At 37.7% G+C, this 22,578-nt stretch overlaps 1 protein-coding gene across 1 annotated transcript in view; it reads left to right on the top strand.

The window, feature by feature from the left end:
* LOC120329605 (uncharacterized) overlaps positions 1 to 22,578 on the top strand; it is a 75,929-nt gene that overhangs the window by 36,250 nt on the left and 17,101 nt on the right. The window lies entirely within an intron of this gene.

Raw genomic sequence — 22,578 nt, 5'->3', positions numbered from 1 at the left:
GTACACAATTTCTTAGAAACAGTGGGATCAACAAACATGAAATTTCGCTTTCCTAATATTTTTAATGCACGGCCCAATTTTCTTAGCGCAATTTAAACATCGTCACCAAGATCGTGGTGATTGATAGCCTTGCTTAAATAATTGTCGGTGTCAAAAGTCTGTTCTTGAAATTTCCACTACTAGCAATAACACTTCAGCGGCCCACCGACCGACACAGGATTTCATACGTCGAATATTATTTCGGACGTCGAATATTGGTTTGCGTACGTCGAATATTAGATTGCGGAAGTTGAATATAGCATTTTGGACGTCGAATATGGAATTCAGACGTCAAATATCGAATTTTCGGACGCCGAATATAAGATTTTAGACATAGAATATAGGATTTTGGACGAGGAATAAAGAATATTGGACGAGGAATATGGGATTTTGCACGTCGCATATTGGAATTTGGACGTCGAATATAAAATTGCGGACGTCGAATATAGAATTTTGGACGTCGAATCTAGGATTTCGGACGTCGAATATAGGATTTTGCACGTCGAATATAGGATTTTGGACGTCGAATATAGAATTTTGGACGTCGAATATAGGATTGCAGATGTCGAATATAGGATTTCAGACGTTGAATATAGAATTTTTGACGTCAAATACAGGATTGCAGATGTCGAATAGATTTTGCACGTCGAATATAGGATTCCGAACGTCCAATATAGGATTTCGGACGTCGAATATAGGATTTCGGAAGACGAATACTTGGTTTCCCCGATTCAGAAGGGCAGAACAAGGAATAGCCACATATGACCTCAGCTTCGCTAAATTCCAGTCGTTATCAAATAGAGATTTAAAAACCCTTGGATTCGCTACACGCAAGGCTCGTAAGGTAAAAGCAAATAAAAGGGAAAAATGACATCATTCTTGTTCTTCGGTCATGACTTTTACTCAAGTTGACTTCGTAATAAAGTAGGCAGCTGTGTGAAGCAACAAAGCATCTTTCTATATCTGTTCGGTCTTTGAAATAGGGGGCAAAGATATTAATATTTTTTATTACTCATCGATCTTGATCGGGCGATATCTCACAAAGGCGAGGTTGAATCTGCCCCAAATTTTGCATGTGTATCCATCATATGTCGGACCAGAAACTTATTGATTTTGAATTAAGTCCTATAATCAGCGAATTATTAATTATAAATTTTTTTTTTTTCAATTTTTTTTCTTATAATAAGCGAGGTATCAATTTATTAATTAATTTTTTATTTTGCGGAAGATCAATAAGTCGGCGGTCTCCGATCGCTATCTCGTTTATTCATCAGAGCAATTTTTGAAATTTTAGCTGATTCAAGCTCATCAGTGTGCCATATTTTGCGGACCATAAGGCGCACTTTAAATCGTTTTTTTTTTATCTTACGATTGATCGTGCGCTTAATAAGACAGTCCCACAAATGTATGGGTCAGGTAACACTACACTCAAAACCAGTATCAGTAAGGGCTAAACCTTCTATACCAGTGTGCCTTATGTATAGAAAAGCCCTAGTCCCCTCTTGTCATTATTCGACTATACGTGCCTTGATTTCATAGATGGGCAAGCGATATGAGTCAAGTATGTCTGTTCAGTTGACCACAACATTCCATGGCCATGTGTTGGTGCGCTAAACTCATGTTTGTGCCACAGTTAAACTAGGATAAATAATTTAGATTGGATTTCAAATGATTGTATTGAGCATCGTTCATGAGTAACACCATGATTTCAAAGTAACGCATTCCCAAAACACATTCGGGATTATACGAGATCACTATCATTTGAAAAAAAATGGGGAAGCTAAAGTCTATCATTTATCTTCTGGTCAAACAACGCAACGCAAATTTAACACTAAATATACAGTATCAGTAAGACATTCCGATTATAATTTTACTCGAAGCCTTTGCTATATTTTCCAAAAACTGATTACACGTAGAATTGCATTAAAATACCGCGTTTCGTGGACATAAAACAATCTGGATTTTGCCCCTTTGAAGATTTGCAAGGTTTACGCTTTATCACGTGATTTGTAACTCCAAGAGTCGGAATCTCAGTCTTTTAATGGCGATAAAATCAAATTTCGACTATAGTTTTTCTGGATATGAATTTACGTAGAAAATATCGATGAAAATTACGTCATAATAATCCCGATTGTTACATTGTTCTTATTATATAAACGTTAGCGTAGGATTTCGGATGTCGAATATAAGATTTCAATGGTCGAATATAGGATTTTGAACATCGTATATTTGTATCACCGGCCAAGATAAATTATACGGTCGAGATGGAACCTGCGCTAATTCTAGGTGTTGATCAAACCATGGGATCTTCGTGTGCAACCCAATTTGGGGTTTTATCAACGTCTCCGGGCTGAAACATCGGAAAAATGCTTTCTCATGTTAGCTAAGTTTAGACAAGACACGGACAATCAGTTTTTGTACACAGTACTATGAAACAACGATTTATGGATCATTTATGCAAAGCCCCCGTCACTAATGCAAAAATGTGAGATTTGAGAAAAACACTCCGGCCACGTTTTAAAATACCAAATTAGTAATTATCGGATTCGGGTTCGAAAGGATTTGAAAATTTGAATTTCTAGCGCAATGGGAAATACTAACTTTTTTTATATGTACGAAAAAATTGGTGAAAAAGGCCTGTGATATTATACAATATTATTAACATCTAGTGCAATTCCCGCTATCGTTTAACTAAGTTTCCGCTGCATCGTTTATGAGTAACACCATGATTTTAAAGTAACGCATTCCCAAAACACATTCGTGATTATACGAGATCATTATCGTTAAAAAAAAATCGCGGAAGTTAAGTCAATCATTTACTTTCTGTTCAAACAGCGCAACGCAAATTTAGCACTAAATATATCAGTAAGACATTCTGATAATAATTTTACTCGGGGCCTTTTCTATGTTTTCCAAAAATTGATATATCACACGTAGAAATGCGTTGAAATATCGCGATTTATGGACATAAAACACCTTGGATGTTGTCACATTGAAAATTTGCAAGGTTTGCCTTTTATCACGTGATTTGTAACTACAAGAATCGGAATCACAGACTTTCAATGACGATAAAATGACTCAAAACTTCCTTCTAAATCTCATAAAACAATCATTTTACCGTCTGTTTACTAGTTTTATATATAGGGCACTTATTTACGCAGTTCGCTTTGTATGAGAAGCCACTGATATTTAACGGCATGTAAGCGGCTACAATTATTTGGAAATAATGGAATTTTTTCGGCTCGGCATTGCCTCATCAATGTATCACACGCTGGGTTAGGAGGTAGACATGGAATTTGAACCAGAGATGTGAAACTACGCTTTAACCACCATATTATCGCGTCATAAAGAAGGAATTAGCATTGCTGCGAGAGATAACTGTAGTTATGGAAACTCAACGCAATCAATTTAGACATCTGCACAATGCTAAGTTGAAATTCCTTTTTCCTAAGACTTTTTTGTCGCCCACAGGGGGGAGGGGAGGTAATTTTTTTTCAATGTCGCGATGAGGTAAATTAGAGAATAAATGCTGGGAATTTTTGCTATAAATTCTGATAACAGCAGACGAAAGCGAGATGGATTGCTGGTTATTTTTGCATTGCTTTTTCATTCGCAATGGTTAGAATGTGAAAAATCGGATGCCAGGGTTATGCCAGTTCAGAACGGCAAAAACTTTATAACGATCGTTTCCCGCGTTCTAATGGTTTATTGACGTAAATCGTGCACTGATCGTTTGAATTTTTTGATTGAAATAAATTTAAAATAGTTTATATGTCGGTTACTCACTGTTGAATCAGGCAATAATCACACACTCGGGAATTTTGGCTTTGTAACGAATCAAGCAGGCGCCGCCATCTTGTTTTGAACAACATTTTTGAGAAAAGTCCACCTCGTGTGGGAAATATCGGGTCCATTTTATCCCGATTCCCACTTTTTACGACTTGAAATGGTTATGGGCGACATTTTATAGCAGGGTAAATTGAAGGGGTAATCGGAAGTCAAAATACTATAAAACCTAACATAATTGGAATTAAATTATATTTTGCGGCAAATATGACCCAACACTTGCCAGGGTGTTTAAACATTTAGGGGACTGTTCACCCAATATGGGAGTGGTGTGGGGATATCTCTGCACAAATCAGACACACAAACAGCCAGTTACCAATTAACAAAGGCAGCCGCAACCTTAAATAAATATAATGAAATAATTTGATATTTCTTTTTCAATAAATAAACCCTAATGGGTGTTTGGGGTTTAAATAACCGCTGCTATAAAGTGATATAGTGGGAATCGGGGTAATTTCTCGCTTCAAATTCTCACACAAGGTAGATTTCCCACAAAAATATTGTTCGCCTTTGATTGATACAAGGTGGGCCAATTATGTCCCGCAGGCCATCGAAGTGTTTCATCCGATCCAAGTAATTGCCCACATTTGAACGTCAGCCAACCAAATTTAAAATCGGGCACCGAATGGCGTGGCGATATTTATGACATGCCACGAATATTTAAAAATATAGAAAACACTTTATTTCAACTTTTAGAATCCATGCTCTCAACGCATGATAGATGTTAACAAAAATAGGAAATTTACCACACAACTCACTGTTACAATTGTCTTTGCCACAGCTATGATCGACACTGGCACACCGTTTTGAGTGGCACGATGGCCTACAGCTGTTACATAGTTAGAATTAATATATATTATACTAAGCTTGTTCGGGCCTTCGCTTCTAACAAAGCCTTCAGACTTTCCTGGTACAAATATTATATAATTTCAGGTACAAATACTACGGGAATCATTTGGCTAGTCCCCGACACTACGTAGAAGAATGGAGACGCGCGTGAGAATGCTGAAAATTAGAGCCCGACCGATATCACTTTTTAGCACCGATACCGATATATCGGCCAACTAGTGACCGATAACCGATATCGACCTACCGATATATACAACCTGAACCCGCAGTAAAAACAAATAGAAAGGAAAATTCAGTTTCAGTCAATGAAAAGTTTATGTTGTTGAAAAATGAAGCAGTCCTACACAGTGCTTGCAGCATTGATAAAAGTTACACAGCAAAGAATAAGAACACACATTAATGCACAAAAGAGAAGGCAATGTTTGAAAAAAACCTAGCACAAAAGAAAAAAAGGGAGTCAGTAAAAAGCTTGTAGAAGTCCATTTTGATATCCTCAGAACTATGAATAACACAGTAAGTAACCTACATAGTGCTTACAGCATACTATAAAAAATACTCAAAATTAATACTAAAAAGTTTTCACAGCTGATAATTAATGAGAAAGGTTTAGAAAAGATACTTAACAACAGTGTCAAGGAAATGATACAGTCAGGAACTAAATATATGATGTGGTTGGTCACCACTGATGAAAGAAATATATTAGAAATGTGGGAAATTGAAATCAAAAACAGTCACAACAGAAAATCAGTATTTCCATCCCAAAAGTCTTAAATTGTAGTTTAAAAAGCAGAGCTTCTCTGCATTCTCGCCATGCGGCGAACATCGCCTATCACTGTAGAGTGACCAGGGGTGGCCAACCTATGGCGCATGCGCCAAACGTGGCGCATTGCATGATTAGAGGTGGCGCATTGCATTTTTAACCCTTCTCATGCCAAAATTGTTAATTGCACTTGGCTTCCCACGCCAAGCCGTTTTTTTTTGCGATTTACATGGTGACTTTTGATTGTACTTAAAATCTACTCTCCTTACTCCACGTCGCCCACTTACGGCTTGTTGGAATTAGAAACAACAGGCGATTATCGACGTTAGCTTTTGGACGGACTTTATGATATTCATTCTAGACTTTTAGCAAAAATTGGTAAAATTTACTATTTTCCCCTACTGAAGTAAAAAGTTCAGAACTTCTGGAAAAATAGAAAATCGTCATTTATCAGCTTGAAACATGGATTTTCCATCGCCCAGACTTCCCAAATATCTCCCAATAACCATTAAACAACCAGTTGAATTGCCCAAGCCTAAAAAATTTATTATAAATCAACCCACAACATGCTGAAAATGACCCCTAAATACCACCTTTTTCATCCAAACTTCAAATGACCGTTGTCAACAAAAGCGAAGCGTAAAATCGCTTGCTGTGACGCAAGTACTAATCTCGAAGAAGCCTGGAGTAAAATCACGCGACCCTAGGCCAAACAGCTGATTAGCAAAGGCCAATTAGAATCGAGGGTAGAGTAGTGTAGATATTATTACTGAAGGCCTGTTGTCACAATATTACGCCTAGCTTTACTTCTAAATCGTACCTTTTTCTCTTCGTTGTTAAAAACAGCTTTATTGCGTAACGTACGTGTGTATATATGTGTGTGTATTATAAATTTATATAATTTCAACAAGAAGCGGACATTAGGCGTTGGAATACAAGAGATTTACGGCGCATCTGAAACATTATGTTTAAAACGTGGCGCATGTTATGTGAAAGGTTGGCCACCCCTGCTGTAGACGTTCCCAACTGTGCTGAAAACTTTTTCGCTTGGTACAGTAGAAGGTGGAACGCAAGATATTTTCGAACGACACTGGCAAGAATGGGGAATCTGATTTTGTTTTGCCGCCACCATTCAATAGGGTCAACCTTTCGGCTTACCCCTGGCTCACGAATATATTGATCTAGCTGACTATATTCACTCGTGGAGGCCGACACTTCATTCCTGAGCAACGTTGCGTACATGATGTCCACTGTGCTGGTACTGCAGCTTGGTTGATTCGAAGCATCATGTATTTCCATCCCTCGGTTATCAGCACCAACTTCATAACTGCTCATCTCCTCTTGTAGCCAGTCTTTTGCCCTACTCTTTGCTGAAAAGTCAGTGAAGGGCCTGTCTTTGTACCGCGGATCCAAATGACATGCTATTACCACTTGTCTGAACTCATAGAGTGAACTAAATCTCTGATTCAGGCCATCTAACAATTCTGTCCGCATTGTTTGTATGCCACGTGTCGAAGGCCCACAGACTCTAGTAGCATCTTCAAGACATTTACACTTGGGATGATAATGGAGATACTCGCAGTTGCCTTGCTGACTTCAAGTGTGATGTCATCAAATGGCTTCAATGTTGCAATTAATTTCTCTGCTATGTCCCAATCATTGGCGTCGGGCATTGATATGTGGCCATACTTGGAGGCATAAAACATTAGTGCATGCTTCTGCTCCAACATTCTTACTAGCATGTGTACGTTCGAATTCCAACGAGTTTGGACGGACTGCGACTTTTGTATCTCCTTGAGGTGTGTTTTGCTATCACCGAGTGTCGAAAATGAGTTGCAATATGTCTAAACTTTGTTAAAGCATTTTTGACTGCTCTCTGGGAATCAATTCCATTATTAATCACCAGCTGCAAACTTTGAGCAAAAACAACTAGGTGGTCTACTTCTGCAAGTCGCATGCCTTTGACTATGTTTGCACCTCCGTCCCTAAAAACAAGAAATACCCGCTCTTTTTGAATTCCCCAGTCGTTAAGCATTTCGTCAGAAGTCTCTGCGATATATTCTCCCGTATGTGAGCTTTGCATTGCCTTCACATTCAACAGTACTTGCTCTCCCAGTTCTTGTCAATATAATGTGATGTGAGGCTCATTAGAGACTCAGTTGTACCTGACCAACGATCTGTTGTGAAAGATATGTTGCCAGCTTCCTCAATTGTGAGCATGAGCTTGATTTTTGCCATCACTTTCTGGTGAATTTCCGGTGGGCTTTCAGTTCTGTAGAACTTTTCAGTTTTTAATTTGTACCTAGGTTCTGCAACATTGAGCAACCTCTGGAAACCGATGTCGCTTACTATTGTGAAGGGTTGATTGTCGGTGGCAATCATCTCAATATTAAGCTTATCCATGACTTTGCTCTTGTCGTCTGCACCGCGCCACTTTTCGACAGAACCGAAAAGATCCCGCAGTGTGGGCTGATCTGTTCTGAAACGTTTGATGCCAGCCGTTGGCCTGTTGGTAACCAGCAGCTCTTCATGAATGTTTCCGTGATGGTGTTTGAGGTGGCTCCATAAGTTACTTGTATTTTTCTTTTTTGATTCATCGGATCCTTGCTTTAATATCGCTTTGCATAATTTACACAGAACATTTTCACTTCCGGCAGTAAAGTATTCTCACACTTTAGATCCAGCTCCCGACATCTTGAACAATAACAACACACGCAGCTTGATTGAAATTACAGTGATGAATATAATACCGATGCAAACTTCGCAATATGACAGCGTTAGCTCACGTCAACTCAGAAGAGTGAAGAAATGCAAGCTGGCAAAGTAACAATTTGCAAAAAAAAAAAATTTTTGCTTGCGGTACAGAACTGGAGCGCGCGACCCAGTGAAGCGTGCAGAAACGTGCGCCGCACGAAGAGATAAAAGAGAGAGAGAAATATAGAAGAGAACTCTAACGAGCGACTAACGCCAATATATATCGGTAAACACGCAATATCGGCCCGATATATTGGTTGGCCGATATATCGGTCGAGCTCTACTGGAAATATATCCCGAACTTTTTTTATCAAAACATACATTGCAGAGATACCGTATTTACTCGTTTTATAGCCCGGGCCCATATTTTTTCAACCAACTCACTTACCGGGCCCTTATTCAAACCGGCCCTTATTCAATCACGGGCGCTTGTTATTTTCGATCGTACCAATAATTTTTATACTGTTATTTCCAGTTCTCAAATATAATTTATACGAGAATAACGAAAAGTTTGACTTTTTCCACGCACCGCAGGTACAAATCCGCAAAAGAAGAAAAGTTTTGCGACGCCCCATCAATAATTAAACGACGCACTTGGGCGTTGCGACGCCCAGTTACGTAATCAGGCGCGCAGCCAGGACTTTCAAAGTCAGATATTCCAATTACCGTGTGTAACGGTTACGGCGATTACGTGCTCGTTAAAAGAGCCGCCTTTTCAGTGTATAATGATGTTTCTGTTGCTTAAATAATTCAATCCATGACAACTACGAAAATATCCTTATATATTAATTTAATTGTGTCAAACGTAACTAGCGGTTGCGACTTCTTACGCCAAAATAAAAACATTACTTCTCTAAAAAAACACGGCGATCTGTGGACATAAAAATATGAGATAAGCTGACTGACGTATTTAATTTTATACGTGATTTTGCAATCTTGCAAACTCGTTATAGCCGATGAAAAATCCTAATATCTGTTATGAAATCTGTATAGTACAATTTTACTTCATACAATGAAAATACATATAAAAAAGGTTATATCAGTAAATCAAATACACATATTCACCCGTCTTCACCGCCTGAAATCCACGTCAAACAGTCGCCGTCACGAAAGCGAGGTTCAATCTGCTCCAAATTTTGCATGTGCATTTATCATAGCTCGGATCAGAAGCCTATTGATTTTGATGGATTATGTCGTATAATTAGCGAGTTATTAATTAATTAGTGATGGGACACACGGTGTCACTATGGAGTAAGACCACTGCTTTGGGGGATCCCCCAACCTTCGATCGATAAGTCTTCGGTTTCTAACCGAATTCTAGTTAATTTAATTGTCATCAATTTAAACTGTGGTTGTGTCGACAAAACAAGAGCCACTCTAAAACACCACGGCATTCCGCGGGCAGAAAATGTGTGGTAAACTGTCCGATTATATATTGTTTTAATCCGTATTTTTGCTTTTTTGCAAATTCCACAAATTTGAGACGCACTTGTAACACTGACTCCTTTCAATCGCAATGCTGCCACTCCGATTATTTATGAAGATAAAACGTTCCGAAAAATCCGTAATTCTGCTTTAAAATCTCACGGATAAATTTTATTTCAGTACAATAAATTTTGTTCGAATGTACTTTATAGATTAATTGTCTTATACATCATCACAAACCGGGAAAAGTCGCGTTCTCAGCCTTATTTATTGTTAACACGAACATTTTCGACGGTAATTTTTTACGTAGAATAAGTCTCACCGGATGCACAATTCCGTGCGAGTAACAAAATAAAATATTTGTCATCGTTATCGTGGTACAAATTTGTGATTTAGAGACAATAAACGTCAACATAAAGGCGTTTACGGCCTAAATAACACGTCACGACGATGAAAACATTCGGCGATGTTAGCAAAAGGCAATCGTACGCGTTATCGGCGACTTTTTCAATTTTTAAAAAAATCAAAAGAGGGAGGGGATTCGAACCCCCAACCCCTTCCCCCCTGGCTGCGCCACTGTACGTAATCAATGTTATCTGTTATGTACTTAGACGCCTAAGGCGTGAGTGACATCTACCGGCACTTAAAATTCAACAGCGTTTTGACAAAAGCGCTTCTTATTTCCTATTGTTCTCTACCGCTGAAAAATCAGCTTACATCGGGCTGGTATTCAAGCAACGGCCCTTATTTATTTTTATGTCCTGTTCACACGGGCGGCTATTCAAACGGGCCCTTAATCAAGATCGGGCGTTAAAACGAGCATTTACGGTACTTTAGAAAAAAACACTTGCTTAAATTATTCTGTGCGATTAATTTGACAAAGCGTTCTTGACAGTCTACCACTCTACCTAATGAAGGATTGCAAAAGCCAAATTTTCGTTAGCAAAATTTAATATTTTTTATCTTCGCTGCTAAGCAAATTTTTTTCAAATTGGGATCGAATGGTTATAGGAAATTTCGCCATAAAAATATTTGTCGCAGGAAATTTCGCCGCGTGAAAATCGCCTCAAGAGCATTTTGCAGTAAAACAATTATTTGTAATAAAAAAGGTTTTTGAGGTACCTTTTTATTTAAAAAAGATTCGTTATTTATAAGCATACCCTAACCTTATAAACCTAACTGTTTTTATCACAAATACTTGTTTTACAGCAAAATGCTCTTGCTCTTTGACGCGACGAATTTTCCTATGCGGCGAAATTTTCACGGATGATATAATATATTTCATCCGAGCTCTGATCTGATCAATTCACAGTTTTGAAATACAAACTTCGACTCCGTACAGTTGAAAATATCATTCCGGCTTCGATGAAAACGTGCTAAACTGCGACTCCTTACACCACAGTCTTAAATCAAATATATGTAGTGGTTGATTATTTAGAGAGAGAACTCTTATAGCATTGGTTTTCCACCTGGGTAAAATCGAAACCCTGGGGTTGGTTGAGGCTGTTTCTGGGGCTCGAGGAAGGTTCTGAAACAGCTGTGAAACATGAAGTCATTCTATTGCCCAGGCTTTTAATCTTGTAAAATCAACTATAGTTCATTACAGATATCTGAACTTCCGCGAATAAACATTTCATAAAATAGGAAAACTATGTGTAATTCCGTTCGGATATAAGTTTGATCGGACCATCAATGACGGTCGCAATATATATCCCAGCACACTTTACCGAAAACTCGATGTATTGTCACAATTTAAATTAAGAATCTTGCTGCCCACTTACACAAATGTATTTCTGTGACGAGAGGTGGATTCTGAACACATTCCGTGAGACGCGCAGAATAAGTTTATCGTATACTAAATCATTGGCAGATATTTGTATTTACCGTGGTACCATGGCCCGCAACTATTAGGTTCCAGTACGGTACCTGGTGTAACTTAACGCCAACCTAACTTGTAAGCTAGCAGTATAGGCACTTATTTTGAGTAAGGTACACCTTACACATTCGAGTCTTCACTTACTTCCTGACTGTTGCACTACGTCAATACATTACTGAATAGAATGGTAACATGAATAGGCCTACTGTAAATATTACAAACTCCGAAAATGGGGTGGACGATAGCCAAATAGTCTACTCTATGGGATGAGTGGGAAAATTTGGCAGAGGAAGAAATCGGAAGTTGTTTGGGGTTTATTTGTTATAGGCCCAATTGATAGTGCGGAAAATTTGGACAGAAGCCCGCTGGAAAGTTGCCATCATGTTTTGACGGAAGAAGAAGCTAGCCAGCTGTACTCCAAGGCTACCCATTCATTGCTGCTTAGGTGCCATCTACTTCACCAGTTGCGGCTATTGACACAATCAAATCCATAGCTGTTTTACATTGCAAACTGAAACTGGATGACGTTTACATGGAGTACTCTAAAGTCTAAACAAGTAATCTCAGCTGGTCAATTGTTGGGACTATCTCTGTTAATTGAAGTCCTATTCGATGTGGTGGGTAGTGTCAAGATGAAAACTCGACATACAAGTGATTATAAAACAACAAGGATAAATGCTCGGGAGGCAGGTAAGTCTTTCTAGACTGATTTCGAATTTAACTAGAAAACTAATTTTAGCCTTTAGTAATTATTTTATAAAATGACAACATAGCCAGTTGTTATTCAATGACATAATTTTTCAGAAATATTGGAATACATAGTTGGTTATGTGATACACAAAATTTTATTAAAGTTTGGCTCATCGTTAACTGCCTGCTTAACTCAGTCACAACCCAGAGGCAAATTTATTGAGTGCATACAGAAAAAACAAGGTTGTTTGAATGTTTGAAGTATCCTTCTGAAGGCGTCTTTAGTTACTAGAGCATATTTATTGAAAGGTAAAGAAACAGCCAAAGAGTTCAAAAATATTGACTTTGCCAGTGTATCACATACTGTGAAAGATTTTATGGATGGTTTAGCGCTGCAAATCCATTGCTGTAAGAAAAGACAATTAAAAATTTAATTGTCTTTTGCAACGACCTATATGTGTGAGACAGTATTCTCAGCTCTTACCAATATGATGACAAAATACCGGTCGAGACTTGCCGTAGAATCGGACCTAAGAGTTAGCTTTTGACGAATTTCTCCAAGAATTGATAAATTGTGCAGTGAAAAGCAATTGTGTTATTGTGTTGTAATTGTAAATAAATCATTTTTCGTTGTTTCGTTTAAATTGATACGGCATATGATAAGGGTCCGTCAGAAATAATATTCATGAACAGGGGGTCCGCGGCCAAAAAGTTTGGGAAACACTGGTCTAGAATATGTAAGCTTACGAATCCTGACGCAAGATGTGCTTGGGGCTGTATTTGCACGAGCATGGAACACCTATTTTTGATTGACACTTTTTTTTTCTCTGTGCACACTCCGTAAATCAATTTCTTGCCGGTTCGAAGTATATCTAAAAAATTATTTATTTTCTCAACAAATATGTATGAAGGTTGATATACACCTTGAGGCAAAGACGTTATGTCTGTATAGTCAAAATGTCTGTGATATATAGGTAGTCTAATTTAAAAAGTCTTTTACTTAGGATGGGATTTACATATTTATCCCGGGAAAAAAAGCCGATAAGACGGCTTAGCCATATGGCGAACCACAGCCTTTCGTCCGGTTACCATTCCTGTTTTCGGAAGCACGGAGTTGATGGTGGAGGAAGCCGTAACCGACCAGCGGTTACGTGAACCACCCTACGGCGACGAGGAATTCCCAACCCTCTTGCACGTAACCACCTCGCATGTGATTCAAACCATACGAACTCACAGGGTAATAAGAGGTGCGACAGCAAGCGTATTTTTACCGCTTAGCAGGTTGCGCCATCGCGGAGCCACTATATTGTTCCACTAGCTAGCATATGGGAAATTTTGGGAGTGATCAGGATTTTGTTAAATGTTGTAACCAGGCATGTTTGCATTATCTCTTTTGCGATGAACATACCACAAAACAATAAATTCGCAATAGGATTGTGCCTAATAGTGGCTGTCCCGTTATTACATTAGGTTCTCTATATGCTTGGAGCACGTTTGTTATCGTTTCTGTAATTACCTTGTCTTTACGGCTTACGATGTTCGAATCCAGTCGGGATAACTGAGTTCTAAATGACTCCCAGGCTAGGCGGCTACTCGCCGCTGTAGTGTGTGGTTCAGTTGAAGTTGCACATCGAACACTGAAAGTTTTGTCACATAAATGACATTCAATTTCATGATTCGGTTTTACTAAAATACTTCCATATGTCCGAAGTGCGATGAATATCTCTTGCAAAAAAGCGATCATGGAAAAACTGCTGTACAGTATCTTACTGCAGAACAATTATCGAGCGATACCTGGACAAGATCACGTGAAATCGCTTTGAACCATTGTGACGTAACACGCCTAACATGTAACTTACTACGTCGAACTCCACGATGTGGTCACTCGGTTAAAGTGTTTCCCAGCTCTAACCGTACCCGAAAACATAACATTGCATTTTTGATAAGCATGATTGTTCCATCGGCCATTAATTCGTATGCGTTCGACGCCCGAATAGGAGTTGGAAGTCGGACATGCACGGGTCACGTGTCTTTGTGTACTGTACGGCAAAAAAATAAAAACGTCCAGCTGGCTTATGTCAGTTGCAAGTCGGATAATACGTTTCCGTTTTGTTTGGCTGTTGAAAATGATTATTTCGTATTGTACCGTTGGCTGTACGTATAGTATATACCAGGGCTTCCCAAACTAGAGGCCGCGAAACGAATTTTAGGGGCCGCAAAGAGAGCACCAGTTTTACACAAAGTACTATATCTATTGTACTTTTCCAGACTCTTGATTCGAAATACAATTATTAAAAATAATGTGAAACAAAAATTTCACGATTCCTAACACATCATCATACTGTGTAAATAAGACAGTGTCTTCAATTTTATTTCGAAAATAACACTAGGGCTTATTTTGGGGGGATGTAGAGAATAACGAGATTTTTTGGTATGCCAAATATCAATACCGATTTCCAGTACTTTTAAATAGCACGTCTTTATTAAAAATAACTGCTACACATATATTATCAATCATTTAAAAAGTAGAAAGAGTAGAAATTTCCTGAGTATAAGTTTCTTGCGATCGACTAGGACTCAGTTGTTCTCGAACTTCATTGTATTGTGACAAAAATATGCTCAAGTAACGACTACCCGTGAAAATACGTATTGATACCTTTCAATAAAAGACTTTTTTTTGCAATGAGTTCCATATAATAGAACAAACAAAACATAACGACAGTCAGTGAAATCATATTTAATGGGCCTTGATAGAAAAGTCTGCTTTATATGAAAACGAAATCGCAAAGGGGATAGGAGACCGCAACGCTTTTTGAACCAAGAAAAATAATCTTTATCTACAAAAAACCGAATTTTCAGAATTAAACTTTTTTACTGTAACACCATCACAGGTAAGACCGATATAATCTTGCCCTTTTTCTGTAAAAGTAGAAGATATATATGGGTTGTTTGAAAGGTTCACGAATCACGAAAATTTGCGACTTCCTAGCAAAATTGAAACGACGCACTTCCTCGGGATTGGGTCAACAAATTTTGCGCTATCGACTAAGTCTTTTTTAAAGGGGAGCGCATATATTAAAATAATTTATAAAATTCAGGCTTGGTTCCATTTTCGGGGAAACACAGTAGAATCATCGCGCTTGCATAAAAAGCTAGCGGTTCCCGAAGGCGATTTGCTAAGTGCGCCTCGAAATATGGTAAATGTTTTATTGTTTCCCATTGTTGCAAATGATGTTTATACGAATCTATTCCATTTTACTGTTCTATGTTGTGTATGCTCTGTTACTTCGGGTATCCTACATGCTGCAATTTCGCAGGCTGCAGTTTATTCATTTGCTGAACATGAATGATTTTGTTAGCATTTTGAAGAAAAACCAGGCAGAGGTAAGATAAGTACATATTGACGATGACAAAATTGTGTTTTATTATCAGGCAGCATATTTTTCGTGTAGGTGCGCCATGAATTTTTTTCATGATAATTTGGCGCCACACAAACCGCTGTCTTATGCTAAGTTTGATCAACAAGAGTGAACAATTCCGGAAAGGGACCATGCTATCGTAATTCATCATTTAGGCCTGCATAAACGAACATTGAGCCAAGGCTGGACTTGCTATGCAGCAAAAAGTATTTGCACCCATTGCACTTAATGATTGAGCAGGCCTACTAAAATTTGAAAATTAGCTGTGTCAATAAAACATCAAAAATGCATATTTCGAGCTTTTAGCATTATTAGCGCGAACAAGGGCCGCGGTAAATTTTAATATATTAAAAGGGGCCGCGAGCTCAAAAGTTTGGGAAGCCCTGGTATAGACGACGAAATGGATCTTTAGTCATATTCCACTGTTTCAAAAAGATCCGGAACGTCGCGCAATGTGGATATCGTCTATTGGCAGGACTGCTTGGTGTCAAGTGCAGAAGTCACCTCGCTTGTGTTTCACTGTCTGCGGACAGCACTTCGTTGATGGTGAGTGATAATTTGCCGTTATCAAGTTCTTTAAATATTCATAAGCTCCCTCATTTCAATGTAGAATAGATGACAAACTACTGGTATTGGTAGGCCTACTTGCAGACTTGACTTGTGTAAGGAATTAATCATCAATTGTCATAAGGTATTGTTTCCCTAGTTAGCAGGTAATCTATTACTAAGTGTGAAAAGTTGACTAGATAACTAAATTTTAACACCAGTAGTCCGCATATCTGATCACCCTGGTAGTTTCACAGGACCATACTGGCCTAAAACACAAACGTGAGGCTAATATGTTCCCTTATACAGAGAGTTGTGCAGGGAGAGTGGGTGAGTGTGGTAACAGGGGTAAGGGTGGGGTATACAAAACCGTTTGTACAAGGGAATTTGTAAGACAACATCCATAAATAAAACATAACACAACACGAAATAAACTGCATGTATAAATAATACTGAAATTTGGACATAAATACAACACCCTTGAGTGATGGTACCACATAATATTAGGCTTACCATACGCTTACCTTTAGGCTTACCAGTCCTGCTTTTTAGCGTCTTGTCCCGCCGTCCCGACAAGTCAGCCAAAAGTCCCGCTTTTGCGTTCAGCCATCCAGCATAATACACGAACATGTTCACGTTACTGATATTTCTGTGTAGCGCAGCGCTAGCCGACTCACTGAAGGTGAATGCGTTATTGCGTTTGTTTCCCGCTAACATTGATAGCAGACTATCGCATGTAAAACCAATGCTAATTAGTCTGAATTCGAATTATTTGTACCGGTATTAACGTCAATTCCTTTCTAATTTTCGAACTGAACTCGACATTTGGACAGAGAATATGCGCATGAAATTTTGATGACAATATGGCCAATAAAGATAGCCGGAATAGCTAAATAAATGTAGGCCGATGTTGTAAAATCGGAAAATGTAAAGTCTGAAAGTTAAAAAATCACAGATACGGGGTCGTTGTCTTTGGAGGCGTCCCGCTTTGAAGTCATAAAAATATGGTAACCTACATAATATAAATGTGGTATGGAATGCTCATGGTTGAATAAGTGTTAGTGTCCGATTTTTTATGTGTATATACTATATGGTATGCACCACTCAAGGGTGATAGTGTCTTTGGTAGAATATGGCTATTCTAGCAAAAAGTTTTGGAGAAATGCGATAAAAATATGTATCATCTTATCTCTCTGTTTTCTAATTCTAAATACAGGCATGGAAAGATCAGGGTTTAAAAAAAAAGCATTTCCACAAAACTCGTGGTGGTTTCACTTTTGCCAGAAGGTTAAAAAGGTTTAGAAGTACAATGCAGTAGAGAATAATAATATATGAAGAAAAACATTTTATCATGTCAAGGATTTTTTTTAAATAAATTTGTAATACTTTGGTATCCTGGGGAGGAAATGTTTGATTTGGTCCTAGGCAAGCTTAATGGGAAGAAATTGAACCGCATGCTACTTTTAACAAAAACCATTGTCCTTGTCCCTATTGTTTTCTTCATTTAAATTTCAATGTATTTCAACTGTCTTTTACCTAACTTGCTGTTATTTTGTCTTTGTTTAACTAATTAAGCAAGATAATAGAACTAGACTGGTGTGCTAGTTATTAAATAGTCCATTATTTATATTGCATCCGGGTTGAAGTTGCCTATAAAGTTATTTAAATTGCCATCTGATCTTGAAGTGTCTGGTGATCTTTATAGTTTATCGATAGACGTTCCAGTTCAAATGGTCTCCAATTTTCAATGTCGAATTCACCTTAAAAAATAATCTCCGAAACAGTAATATGTTCAAAACCGTAATACTATTAATATGATGATAATATATATTGTTTAAGTTTGGAACAAAATACTAAGTTTGATTTTTTAATGTCTTTTGGTAGGGAATTCCAAGCTTTTGGTCTACATACTGCAATAGATTCTTGTGAAATACTTTTACTGATGAAGGGAATAATTTTTTTTTCTTTATTTCTGCTGTTTGGATTTGCTTTGAACAGGCTGCTCAGGTTGGATGGAAGTTCTCCAATGTAGCAAGAGAACATCATAGTACAAAGTTCGAATTTGGCTAGATTCTCCACTCGTAGTAGCCTATGTTCTTTAAATAGGTCATAAATATTTTCTCGGTTTCCTTTATGGGAAACTCTTCTAATAAAACGATTGCAAACACTTTGAATTGGAATGGATGATTGGCGATGAACATAAGTTGAAGCACAGTATCGAATATGACTTTCTGTCAGGAAGTGGTATAAAGATATTAAACAAGATGTATTCAACAAGACTATGACTATTCAAGTTGTTGGCTATTTTTGTAATAGCACTAAGAGACGACCTTGTTTTTAATAGAACCATGGTTGTGTGTTGTTTCCAAGACAGTTTATTGTCAATCATTACACCCAGAAAGTGAGTTTGGTTGACTCTTTCTATATTTTTGCCATTCAATTCCAGATTTTGTTGTTATGTTGAGGATTTTTGTTTCGATGTGCTAAATACCATATATTTCGTTTTATCGACATTAATAGTAAGTTTATTGGCGGACAACCAAGCTTGAATATTTTTTTAAGTCAGTATTGGCTTTGGTCAGAAGCTCAGGCAAGTCTTTGGATCGAAGATATGGCGTTGAGTCATCGGCAAAAAGTATCAGAGTGGAGAAGAGAATTCGGAAAGTCATTAATGATGATTGAAAAAACATATTGGAGCCAAAATAGAACCTTGCAGTGTGCCTACAGTCAGATTAGAGTACGTGCTGGATGCCACATCATTATATATTACTAATAGGGCTGGGAATTTCAAGGAAGACACTTTAATCGTTAACCGGAGGTAATAATTATAATTTCAGCTTGTTACGTCACAATGGTTATAAAGCAATTTCGCGTGTTCTTATCCCGGTAGCGCTCAAACTTATTCACGATTTGAGATAGTTTCATGGTTCCTTTGCTGCAAAAGATAGGCAGCGTGGTTCGGGTATGTGGAAATATTTAAGAAAACCCGATTCCGTTGTTAAACGTCATTTATGTGACAAATTTTCAGTGTTTGATGTGCAAATTCTACTTCGAGATATATTTCATAGAGAAAACGACATCAACTGCACACTTCTTGTATGACATCGAATATCCGATTTTGCAATGAAATCGTGAACAATATATTTCGAAATCGACCAAAAACTGATTCTGGATTTATCATTGCAAATTTTCATTATCAGCAACCTTGGTACTTCCATAATTTTTTTACATTTATTGAGTCCTTACCAACACAGTTAGTAATATTTTTTTGAATTGAACGCCGCAAGAGATAAATTTGAGATGACGTAATCATATTTGACGAAATTGTACGGTATAAAGATGATTTGTACCTGAGATGTCAGTTAACGGTTAAAATAAATCATAACCGTTAACCATCTGAAATCGGTTAACCCTTCCCAGCCCTAGTTACTACTTGTTTCCTTCCTGATGAGTAGCTTTTAAAACAATTATACCTCCTCGAACACCAATCATTATTTATAGGATGCTTGTTATATTATAAGCAATCTTAAATAGAGCTTGGTTAACCCTTTCCATGCGATTTTTATTTTTTTATTAAATGATCGTATTTGCTACGCCGATTTTATGCATTTGTACCCCCACAACTAATCGATCGACTAACGAAAAACTAATGATCCTCTGCTGCCCACTGACGGCTCGTTTGAAAGCTTATTTAGGGGCTTGCAATTGGCGATTAAAAAAAAAGGTTTTTTAAAAGTGGTGGTCTGAGTCACAAACCGGATAGAAAAAAGGCATTTTTTTGGGGGGGAGTTGAAACTTCAATAGCATAATATTGCTGTAGCAATTTCGTGATCTAACTCAAAATACTTTGGTAGATGGAAGGGATAATATGTCTTCTATTACCTACCACCTAAAAAACACCGAAATTTGCATAAATTTTAAAAACACATTTTAAAAACACACAAAAATAAAATTCCCGTCGTAAACGAAAGTGAGATTTACCGTCGCTTATGTTAATCTCGAAGAAGACTTCTTATCAATAAACTAAAACCCGGAAAAACTAGACCAACATTTTGCGACCGATTGCTAAATAAAACAGCAGAGTACATCAACGTACCCGCCGCAATCTAGCGACTTTTGTCGTGGGTACGTATACGTGCCTACCGCGCGGAAAGGGTTAATAGCACAAACTCTCGGTTAAACAGAGTTTAACCCAGCACACAATTCACTCTGACTCAGTTAGGGCAGAGCTTAACCCAGCAGACAACGAATAGTAACAAATTCACCAACATTTTCCTTGTTTTATTAGACGACACGAGGAGAATATAATAACACGATCAAACCAGCGAAGGAATAATAATAAAGGAATATTTATCTGTTTATATAGAATGGTCGAGACGAATGTCATGCCTTAAGGGATGGTTTCTTACGTATTATCATTTATAATAAATAAAGTAAAGGTCCCGTAATTAAATCTCCGCAATTCTTCTAAACCAATTTAGAAAGTTGTCAGTGGCCAATTATCTAGTTCGCTATAAGTGTTCAAGATAATTAAAAATTGGCTTTTGCGGACTGGTTTTGCTTAAGGGCAAGATAGCTTGTTTACAACTGACGCGATCTCATGACGGCCAATTAAGTACTTAACGTAAATTGTTTTCGGTATTGCTTTTTTTCAGATTTAGCAGAAATAATGAGCTAATTCGATATTACTTTTTTCCTAATTGTTAGTGATAAGGTCTGATTAACTAATTTCCCTACAATTTTACATTAGATTTATATTTTGTATCTTTCAAAGAGATACAGAAATTACGGTATCCATCTTTCAGGCTACTCCTGTCACGAGACTTAATAAAGTTCATAACTGAGAATAGAGATTCACAAGCATAATGTAGATGGAAACATGGAGAGTGATGCAGTTGCAAAGATTTTTTGACACGCAAGATTTTGGGGAATGGCAACCCAATCATGCAATAATTCGTTTTCTGCACTTCTCTCTTGTTTCCCTTTCCCTAATCGCTCATATTTCTTTCGAAATCAATTTAGAACAGTAATTCAGCAAGTAACTTTAACCAACATGAGCTGTACAACTTCATAAATCAAGCTGAAATGAAGAATAGGGTGACCACAGACGAAATATATTACGTGTGTGAGAGAGAGAGAGAGTTTATTTCATTTTGTCAAACCAAGAAAACAATATATACATACATACATAACAAATAAACAAAAATTTTTCGGTACATGACTGGGAGGCAACGATACGACCTTTGGAGGTCATCAGAGTCAGTTGCCACCCAATTCAATAAGAATAAAAAATAAATAACAGTATCGGTGTCAATCTCTTAATACCTCTCATGCAAGGTGCAACATCGTTCGATGACCATTCTATGTCGGGATTAGTTAGCCAGGTATTTGTTTTCAGAAGCATGGACTTGATGGTGGGGGATGTCGTAACCAACCAGCGGTCGTGTGAACCACCCTCAATGGGAGGAGAGCTGCAATCCTCTCGCACATAACTATTGCATGAAATTGGAACCTGTGAAACTACCAGGGTGATTAGAGATGCGGTGGCGCGCGTATTCCTAGATGGCGAATTCAATTGAATTCTGGTTATTTTTTGCATGAGCACTGGCGGTAAAAACTTTAGTTATCTATTCAACTTTTCACACCTACTAATAGATTACCTGCTAACCAGGGAAAACAATACCTTATGGCAATTGATGATTAAAGTCTGCAAGTAGGCCTACGCCTACCAATAACAGTAGTTTGTCATCTGCTTTCCATTCTGCCATTGAAATTAGGAAGCTTATGAATATTTAAAGAACTTGATAACGGCACATTATCACTCACCATCAACGAAGTGCTGTCCGCAAAGAGTGAAACACAAGCGAGATGACTTTTGGACTTGACACCAAGCAGTCCTGCCAATAGATGATATCTACATTGCGCGACGTCCCGGATCTTTTGAAAACAGTGGAATAAAACTGAAGATCCATTTCGTTGTCTATACTATACGTACAGCCAACGGAACAAAACGAAATAACCATTTTCAACAGTCAAACAAAACGGAAACGTATAATCCGACTTTCATCTGCCAGGAGCCAAATGGACGTTTTTGTTTTTTTGCCGTCCAGTAAACAAAGTCACGTGACCCATGCAAGTCCTCTAAAATAATATATGTATACAGTATAACAAATTTGAAAAAACAAGAAAACCCTCAACTTGCTATTACAATTTATTTTTTTATAAAACAACGTATATATAAACAAAGAAAACTTAAAAGAGAAAAGAAACATAAAAAGTATATCAAAATACAGTGAGCGTATAATTTTCACTTTAATGGCTCGGCGGTGTGGCGCATCGTTAGGAATACGCTCGCCACCGCATCTCTGATTACC

Source organism: Styela clava, chromosome 12 (genome assembly GCF_964204865.1).
Source record: "Styela clava chromosome 12, kaStyClav1.hap1.2, whole genome shotgun sequence".
Taxonomy (NCBI): domain Eukaryota; kingdom Metazoa; phylum Chordata; class Ascidiacea; order Stolidobranchia; family Styelidae; genus Styela; species Styela clava.
Note: the sequence above shows the minus strand (reverse complement) of the source record. Positions and strands in the feature narration are given on the sequence as shown.